We start from the raw sequence: 8,773 nt of genomic DNA on the forward strand, positions 1-8,773 counted from the left end.
GTCCCAGGTATTGGGACTTCCTGGTGGTCCAGTGGTTAAGAATCCACCGGACGATGCACGGGACATGGTTTGGGCCCTGGACTAGGAAGATCCCATGTCTCGGTGCAACTAAAGCCGCATGCCACAGCTGCTGAGCCTGTGCTCTAGAGCCTGCGAACCACAACTAGCGAAGCTCGAGCATCCCTGGAGCCCGTACTCCACAACAAGGGAAGCCACTGTGATGAGAAGCCCTCGCGGCAACGAAGACCCAGTATAGCCAAAAACACGTAAACATTTTTTAAGGCATTTTTAAGAAAATCCAGATATTCGGGCTCCAGATTCTGTGAATTCAACTACTACACCACACAAAGCATAAGGAGTAAAGTCCCTCTAGGTAATTTCTTCATCATTTTTTAACAATATATCAACCTCAGCTGAAAGTATATCTTCAGGAATCATGCTGGTCCTTACATTACAAGTGTTTTTTTAATCAAATATGTAATTTTAATTTTGTGTCTAAGTAATAAACACTCAAGGAGGAAAAATAAAGTTATGGTCTGTGTTGTGCTTAGTCACTCAGTCATTCCCAACTCTTTGTAACCGAATGGACTGTAGCCCGCCAGGCTCCTCTGTCCACGGGGACTCTCCAGGCAAGAATACTGGAGTGCGTTGCCATGTTCTCCCCCAGGGGATCTTCCCAACCCAGGGATCGAACCCAGGTCTCCTGCACTGCAGGCAGATTCTTTACCATCTGAGTCACCAGGGAAGCCCAAAAGTTATCATCTAATTACCATTAATTGAATCAGACAGAAACAGGCATTTTTCTGACTTTTACCTCTGTGTAATTCTCCATAATAGCTACTTTCTACCTTCACAATTTCACTGTGATTTGAGAGAAATAATTTTGATGTCATCTCTCAAGTATAAATACAATCATTTCTCAATGGACTGAATTTATATTAAGAAACAACAAATCTCTTTTTAAAAGGCCAATGATTCTATTTCACCCAAATCTAGTTGCACTTTTTTGGTTAACAGTCTTTTTTTAATCTTTTATTATTTTAAAAAATTGTGGTAAAATACATATACCGTAAGGTGTGCCATTTTAACCATTTTAAATGTATAAAAGTGGAGTTTAGCATATTTGTTTTTATGTAACCATCCTCACCATCCATCACAAAACTCTTCATTTTGCAAAACTGAAAACTGCATCCATTAAAATCTATTTGGCCTAGTAAAGAGAAAATAGTTTTAAGTATTAACCATGGGGGTTATCTTCATGACTGGCATAAAGCAGGGTTAACACTTTATTTTAAATGTATTAACCTTTGGACCCTAGTCTAAGGATTCAACTGGTCTGAGGTTGAGCCCTGATCATGAGTATTTTTTTAAATTTCCCCAAAGAGACTCACTAGATAGCATTTTCAAAAGCAGAGACATCACTTTGCCAACAAAGGTCCATCTAGTCAAGGCTATGTTTTTTCCAGTAGTCACGTATGGATGTGAGAGTTGGACTGTGAAGAAAGCTGAGCGCCAAAGAATTGACGCTTTTGAACTGTGGTGTTGGAGAAGACTCTTGAGAGTCCCTTGAACTACAAGGAGATCCAACCAGTCCATTCTAAAGGAGATCAGTCCTGGGATTTCTTTGGAGGGAATGATGCTAAAGCTGAAACTCCAATACTTTGGCCACCTCATGCCAAGAGTTGACTCATTGGAAAAGACTCTGATGCTGGGAGGGATTGGAGGCAGGAGGAGAAGGGGATGACAGAGGATGAGATGGCTGGATGGCATCACTGACTCGATGGACATGAGTTTGAGTGAACTCTGGGAGTTGGTGATGGACAGGGAGGCCTGGCATGCTGTAATTCATGGGGTCACAAAGATTCGGACACAACTGAGCGACTGAACTAACTGACTGAAAGAGACTCACACATGGTCAAGGAGGGATCCTAGAGTTAAGGAAGATAAAGCCATGGACCATATATGCAGAAAGAAGTGGGTCTCAGCCTTTTGTTTTTCCTTATATCATAGACAACTTTGAGAATTCAATGTAGTTATGGATCACCTCCTAGAAATTTGTATGCTTACTCACAGGTGCTCACAAAATTTACAACCCGATAGGGGTTCATGGTCCACAAGAAACTCACTTTGCAATGTTGAGTGCAGAACAATAGGCAAGGAGGAAACCCTGGGGAATAACAACAAATAATGAGCTGCTTGAGATAAAGGGGCTAGACCAGGGGCTTAGACGGTACAGCCAGAGAGGTAGGAGGAGAACCAACTAAACCCAAGAAATTGGAGAGTTTCAAGAGAAGACAGTGGTGCAGAGGCAAAGGCTGTGAATGGGTCCAATGATGGAGCAGTAGGTGGCTTAAGAGTAGAGCAGCATGCTCTGCTGGAAGACCAGCCTGGGGGGAGATGCCACAGGAGGGCAGAAAGCCCAGTGGAAGCAGCCATTAGAATGAACCACAAAGAGGTGTCCATGTTGGAGTTTCAAGGCAGTGTTGACTCAGAGGCCAGAATGCAGGGTGGGGAGGGGTGCACTGAGGTTATGAGATTTCAGGCACTATAAGTGCTACTGAGAAGCTGCTGGACCTTCTTCCCACATATACTTATCTGTCTGTGTTTCCTTTTTTTTTCACTGAGGCACACCCTTCTCCTGACATCCAGACTCCAAAGCATCCAGTCAACTCTCTCCCTAATTCTGTAGCTTCATTCAGTTGCCTAGAAAGTATTAGTCACTCAGTCACGCCCAACTCTTTGCAATCCCATGCACTGCAGCCCGCCAGGCTCCTCTGTCCATGGAATTCTCCAGGCAAGCATACTGGAGTGGGTTGCCATGCCCTTCTCCAGGAGATCTTCCCAACCTAGGGATTGAGCCCAGGTCTACTGCATTGCAGGCAGATTCTTTACTATCTGAGCCACCAGGGAAGAATTCAGTTGCCTAGTTCTTATTAATTCTATATCTGGTTTCCATAACTACTTTTTCATATGTTCAGATTCTATCCTTTCTCCCTTGCCCAAGCCTCATCATCCATAAATAACTTTTCTTTAACATCATAGAACTTACACTATGTTTTCTAACTCCACTTACTGTTATATATGGGCCTGGCAAAGATCTTTAGGTCAAGTTGTACTTTGTCAAAAGTTGGCACAATACTTCCCATCCTACACAATCTCCTACAATGTGATATTGACACTCATCCCACAAGAGGTGGGGTCTAGAGTTCGTCCCCTGAATTCAGTCAGAATTCTGACTTGCTTATAACCAAGACTGTGGCTGGATTAACAAATGGGTAGTCATCATCAGAAAAGACCAGATGAGAAAAAGGCAATGCCCAGTGCAATTTCTGTGCTTGGAGCTCTGAGCTGTCATGTAAGAAATCTGACTAATATAAGGCCACCATACTGTGAGGAAGCCCAGTGCCAGTGAGTAAAGATAGCCTAAATGATTCCAGCTGAGCCTTCAAGTCTTCTCAGCTAAGACCCCAAATGTCATGGAATAGAACAAAGTTTTCCCCTCTGTGCTTTTCTGGAATTTCTAATCCACAAATTCTGTGAACCTAATAAAATGGCTGCTGTTTCATACCACTAAATTTGAGAGGTTCTGTGTCAGTAGCTATTATTACACTTCTCTTCTCTTCTCTTCTGGGTTATAAGGTGTCCTGAGGGCGGGGTCTATATCTGATTTTCTGTGAGTAGTACAGTATTGAGACATGACCATAAGGAGACCCTGAAAATGAAGCAACTGTTTTTACAATGAGAAAATATGAGGGAAAGGGTTTTGGTTAGTTTAAATATGTAAACTTTCAAGGCTAAAGATGAAATAGTTAGTTTTAATTTACTTATTTATTTACATTTACATATTCACAGTCACAGATAGCATAAGATGCTACATTTAGAAATATTGCTCGTTTTCATTTCCATATTTTTGAAACAATTTTAATACCTCTTGACACACATCTTTGTCAGCAGCATCTTAGTTATCACTAGAGTCACTTTTTGCATCGTCTAACATATTTCTGGAGTGTGCTATCTTCACATCCATTTACACAGTCTGAGACAAAGCACTTCGGAATCTGTGTACGATGTTGTCACTGGAAATTTTATCCCAGCCACAAAGCCACATTTATGTAACACAAGACTGGTTTTTATTTGATTGTCTGTGGATGTGAATTCATGAGCACCACAAAATTAGTGAAAATCACTTTATTGCTTTTTAAAGCAACCTGAAAAGGCCTGTGTACAATGATATCTAATGTGCACTTATGTGAGGGCAGAGCCTACGAAAAATCACTAAAGCTGTACAAATCTGCTTCCTTTTAAAAGTCATTCCATTAGCTGACCGCTATGAGCACCCAGTACTGGTATTTATTTTAGGTAATTTCAAGCTCATGTGTCTGCTCCAACAATGTTTGTGGTTCCAAGTAAATAACCGAATTTTCATTTTAATGAAAATGGAAGACTTTTAAGGACTCAAATTAAAAACAAAGTCATATGTTTTGAGGAATGATATTTTGAAGAAAAAAAAAATCACCATATATTTGGGGAGGTGTACTGAGTGGAGGAAGGATACTTGCGGCCCTTCAGGGAGACTGAGCTCCAGACGGTAAGTACGATCTCCAGGTTATAAGAGGGAAAGACTGGAGCCTGAGCCCTGTGGAAGGAAGTCACAACACTCCAGGTGAGAGGTAATGAGGGTGATCATAACTGCTCTCAGTGGGTTTGGAAATGATGTGAAAGACACCAGCAAAGTCAGACATGACAGAGCTTGGCCAAGTTAGGGAGGCAGTGAACACAGTGCAAACACCAGCTTCACAGCCTGAGGATCTGAGTTCAACCTCAGGCCTGTCATTACATAGGCTGTGTGATCTTGAGCAAACTATTAAACCTCTCTGAGCCTCAGTTTCCTTCCCCATAAGAAAATAATATTAGATGACATATAAAACAGAAGAAAAGTTAAAAGCCAGCTGTATAGAGCATTCCTGAAGACATTTCATCAAAAACATCTATTATTATGACTGATAACTGCTTGGATGTGGGGGTTTGGAGAGAGTAATCATTATTGCCTACAGAGTTTCTATTAGAATGGGTCATTTCAGATGTCTGCATTAAAAAGTCATATTCTAACTTTCCCCCACCCATAAGATTCAAAGTGTGTTAGAAAGAAAATAAAATATCATTGCAAAGTGGTTTATTAATTGGGTGTTATTTCTAAATGACATTCTTAAAGAGCTGTAAATTACACTGTCAGAATGAAACGTGATGAGTGGAACAAAGGATCTGTTTCCTCCCTCCCTCTGCTATTGAGAGAAACCACCACATACATCAGCAAATAAAACAAGTCTGGTGCTCAAAATTATCAGCCTGCAAACTCATGCCTCTGAATAAATGTTCACCTGAAAAAAAAACTCGAAACTCTTTAAGGTCAAGGGCAATAAGATTGAAATGCTGAGCTTCCCAGGTGGCTCAGTGGTTGCCTGCCAATGCAGAAGAGGCAAAGGTTGCGGGTTTGATACCTGGGGCAGGAAGACCCCCTGGAGGAGGGCACGGCAACCCACTCTAGTATTCTTGCCTGGAGAATCCCATGGACAGAGGAGCCTGGCGGGCTACAGTCCAGGGGGTCGCAGAGAGTCGGGCATGACTTAGCAACTAAGCATGCACACACGCTGAGATACAAAACCAGCAAATGGCTGAGCTTCTTACAAAGAAACTCAGCTGACAAAGCAACATTCAAGGCTGGAGGTTGGGAGTCCTGGGCACCACGATCACATCTGGAGGTCACCCTTTCACCAGGCTTCCCCTCTTGTACCAAAGTGTCTTAACTTGTGGAAGAAAGAGCTTTCTAAAGCATAACTCTTATGTCCCTCCCCGGACAGCTAGAATTCCACAAATCCAAACATGAAAAATATTGCCAATGAGGGAAAGCAAAATTAATTACACTGTATACTATTTTATGAAAGAATTTATGCACTAAATTACTTATAGGTTAAAAGTACTTATAGGCACTTAAAGGGTAGTATATAATAGCCACTCTTCTGTACCTTATACTTTCTGTGTCCTAGGCATCTTTCCATATTCATACATAGACATCTTCCTTTTTTTTTTCCACAGCTCTTCTACTGCATGCTATGTGCTATATCATAGTCTGTTCAGCTAGTTCCCTACTGCTGGGTACTTAGTTGCTTCCAACCTTTTGGGATTACAGTAGTGCCACAAGCAATAACCTTATGCATATGTTATTGTACACTGTGCAGGCAGAAGTGGGAGTGTATTTAAACTTTGGTTCCATAAGGCCACATTCTCCGTTGCAGAGGCTGTACAGTTTTCCATATTCATCAATAAAGTTCTTGCATCCATTTTGAAACTTCTGTCCACTTTTGTTATTTTTTGGGTCTCTCTCTTTTAAGGCAGACACATTTATACTGAGGCTGATCAGAGACTACATCCTCACTACAGAGGAAAAAAGTCAAAACACCTCATTTCATCACTTGTAAGTGTTAGATTAGAAGTACAGACAGTAAGTGTGTGATTTAAGAGGAGCTAGACATCCTCAGGAGATGTAACTAACTTACAAGATTTTATGGAAGAAAAGGGACCCAACTAGGCCCTTAAAGAACATAAAGAAGCTTAGTAAGCAGGGAAAAGTGTTATGGTTCCAAAGCAGAAATATACATGATGTATGCCAAGAAGGATGAGCACATTGGTTGGAGCAAAGTGCTGCGAGAGTTATTAAGGACGGAGCACAAAAATATAATTGGGGGGACTTCCCTGGCAGTTCATTGGTTAAGACACTGAGCTTCCAATGCAGGGGGCTCAGGTTCAATCCCTGGTCTGGAAACTAAGGTCCCATATGCCATGTGGTCAAATAAATAATTTTTTTTTTAAGAAATGCAATTGGGACCTCAATATGGAAAACCCTAAGTTCCAGAGGGAAAATTCTGACCTTTATGATTTATGCTACATGAAATATGACCATATGTCCTGATTTATGTCTGTCTTAGCATTTCTTTCACTCTCAAGTGTCCCAGTGATAATCTTTATAGTCGTCCTAGCAACAGGGACCACCAAAATTTTGTGGACGAGAGAGAGAGATGATGAGAGAAATATCTCAGGAAAATAAATGTGAATGCTGAGTGCACAGAATGGATGAAGGGAAAGAGGCTGGTGGTAGGGGGACCAGGACATCAGCAGGCAGGGTAGCAAGAATATGGGACCAGGAGGAAGGATGCTAGGCTTGACTCTCCTGGTTTGAAACAAAGTAATGTGTGCAACCTCTCTGGACCTGCCATTTCTTCGTTTGTAAACTGAAGATACTGGTTTAGTTGCAAAAGTGCCCTTTCAGATCTAATACTTACGGGTCTAGGAGATTTTTGCTACAATTTAGTAATTGTAGCATGGATATATGGAAGACTGGAAAGGAAAAAAAAAAAGATGAAGCAATGGTGAAGCACAGGGAACAGTCGAAATAGTTGAGCAGAGATGACAAGGAAAGCAGAGTTGTTGCTGCTGACATATAGAAGGTGTGTGGACCATTGAGTCGAATTGTGAGACGGCATATGAGGTTAGCTTCATGCATACTCTATTTGAAATGACAGGAGGCCACTGAAGTGGTGATGTAAAGATATATATCAAAGAGGGCACAGTGATGTAACCAAGCCAAACGGAAACCAGGGCTAGACTGGACCACACTTAAGAGACTTCTAGCAAATGGGCTCAGGGCAGGTTGTTGGTCATCACTCATGATACTCAGGTATGGTCAAAGATGATGAGGTCAAAGACAAGTGAGTAGACAAAGGTTGAGAGTCTAAGTTTCAGGTTAGACTGTCTGGGAAAGCAAGTAGGTTTTAGGCAAGACGAGCTGACAGTCCCAGTCTTTACCTCCAAAGGGTCTGAAGGAAATCTATTGCTTTTACTCAAGATGTATTTAAGGAAAACCCACACCCATAACTGGATGGCTCTGACTCCAAGAAAGTACCACAACTAACTTCTTTGAATTTCCCCAGTAAAAAAAGGGATTCACAGCCAGAACTCCTTATTATTAGAGTATCTTTGGTTAATGGAGGGTCTTACAGGTAGATTTGGCTCAAGGGGATGTCAACTCCTCCTCAAATGTTACAGGATTGGCTCCAGGACTATCCAAGTCCCCTAACCCAGAGCTCACGTGTCCAGGTCTCACAAGATTATCGAAGAGCAGCAGCCTTGCCAGACCAGTCTGATGCAGCTTTAACTTATGTGAAATAGAAAATGAGTTTTAAAATAATTTCTTGAATAAATGATCCATGAGCACCAGCTTTCAAGCAGAAGATATTGGGGAATGAAAAGTTCCCCACCCCCAAGGCTTCCACCACTTCTCTGTGATGAGATCAGAAGCAGATAATTAAATCACCTCAAGGCATACATTCAAAACTGCAAAGTGAGAGTTAAAATATTGCAATTGTGTTCAAGTTGAGAGAATAGGAAATGGCTTTTTCCCTCCTCTTAAATGTTCATGTGCAAACTTTTTGTTCTTCAAAAAGAATATTCTCAATTGAAAAAGAAACGTTAAAATCACGTGGGAAAGAGTCATTAGACTCCAGGTTTATTAGAGATAAAGTGTTCTCACACAATCACATGACTGTGATTCTAAAATAGAGTAAGAAGTCACCTGGGGCATGATAACAGGGCTATGTCTCATTCATGTCATTCATATCTGACACACCCGGGACACTGAAATCAAGGGATCATATAGGATATGGCAGCACCTTTGTGTCTGGAATCAACGATAATCCAGCAGTGAATGCTCACTCTAACA

At 41.4% G+C, this 8,773-nt stretch overlaps 1 protein-coding gene across 2 annotated transcripts in view; it reads right to left on the reverse strand.

Annotated features, from left to right (window-relative positions):
• Positions 1–8,773, reverse strand: part of CHN2 (chimerin 2) — a 343,495-nt gene that overhangs the window by 276,635 nt on the left and 58,087 nt on the right. The gene's annotated exons all lie outside the window — the stretch shown is intronic.

The sequence above is a fragment of the Ovis aries genome, chromosome 4 (genome assembly GCF_016772045.2).
Source record: "Ovis aries strain OAR_USU_Benz2616 breed Rambouillet chromosome 4, ARS-UI_Ramb_v3.0, whole genome shotgun sequence".
Lineage (NCBI taxonomy): Eukaryota > Metazoa > Chordata > Mammalia > Artiodactyla > Bovidae > Ovis > Ovis aries.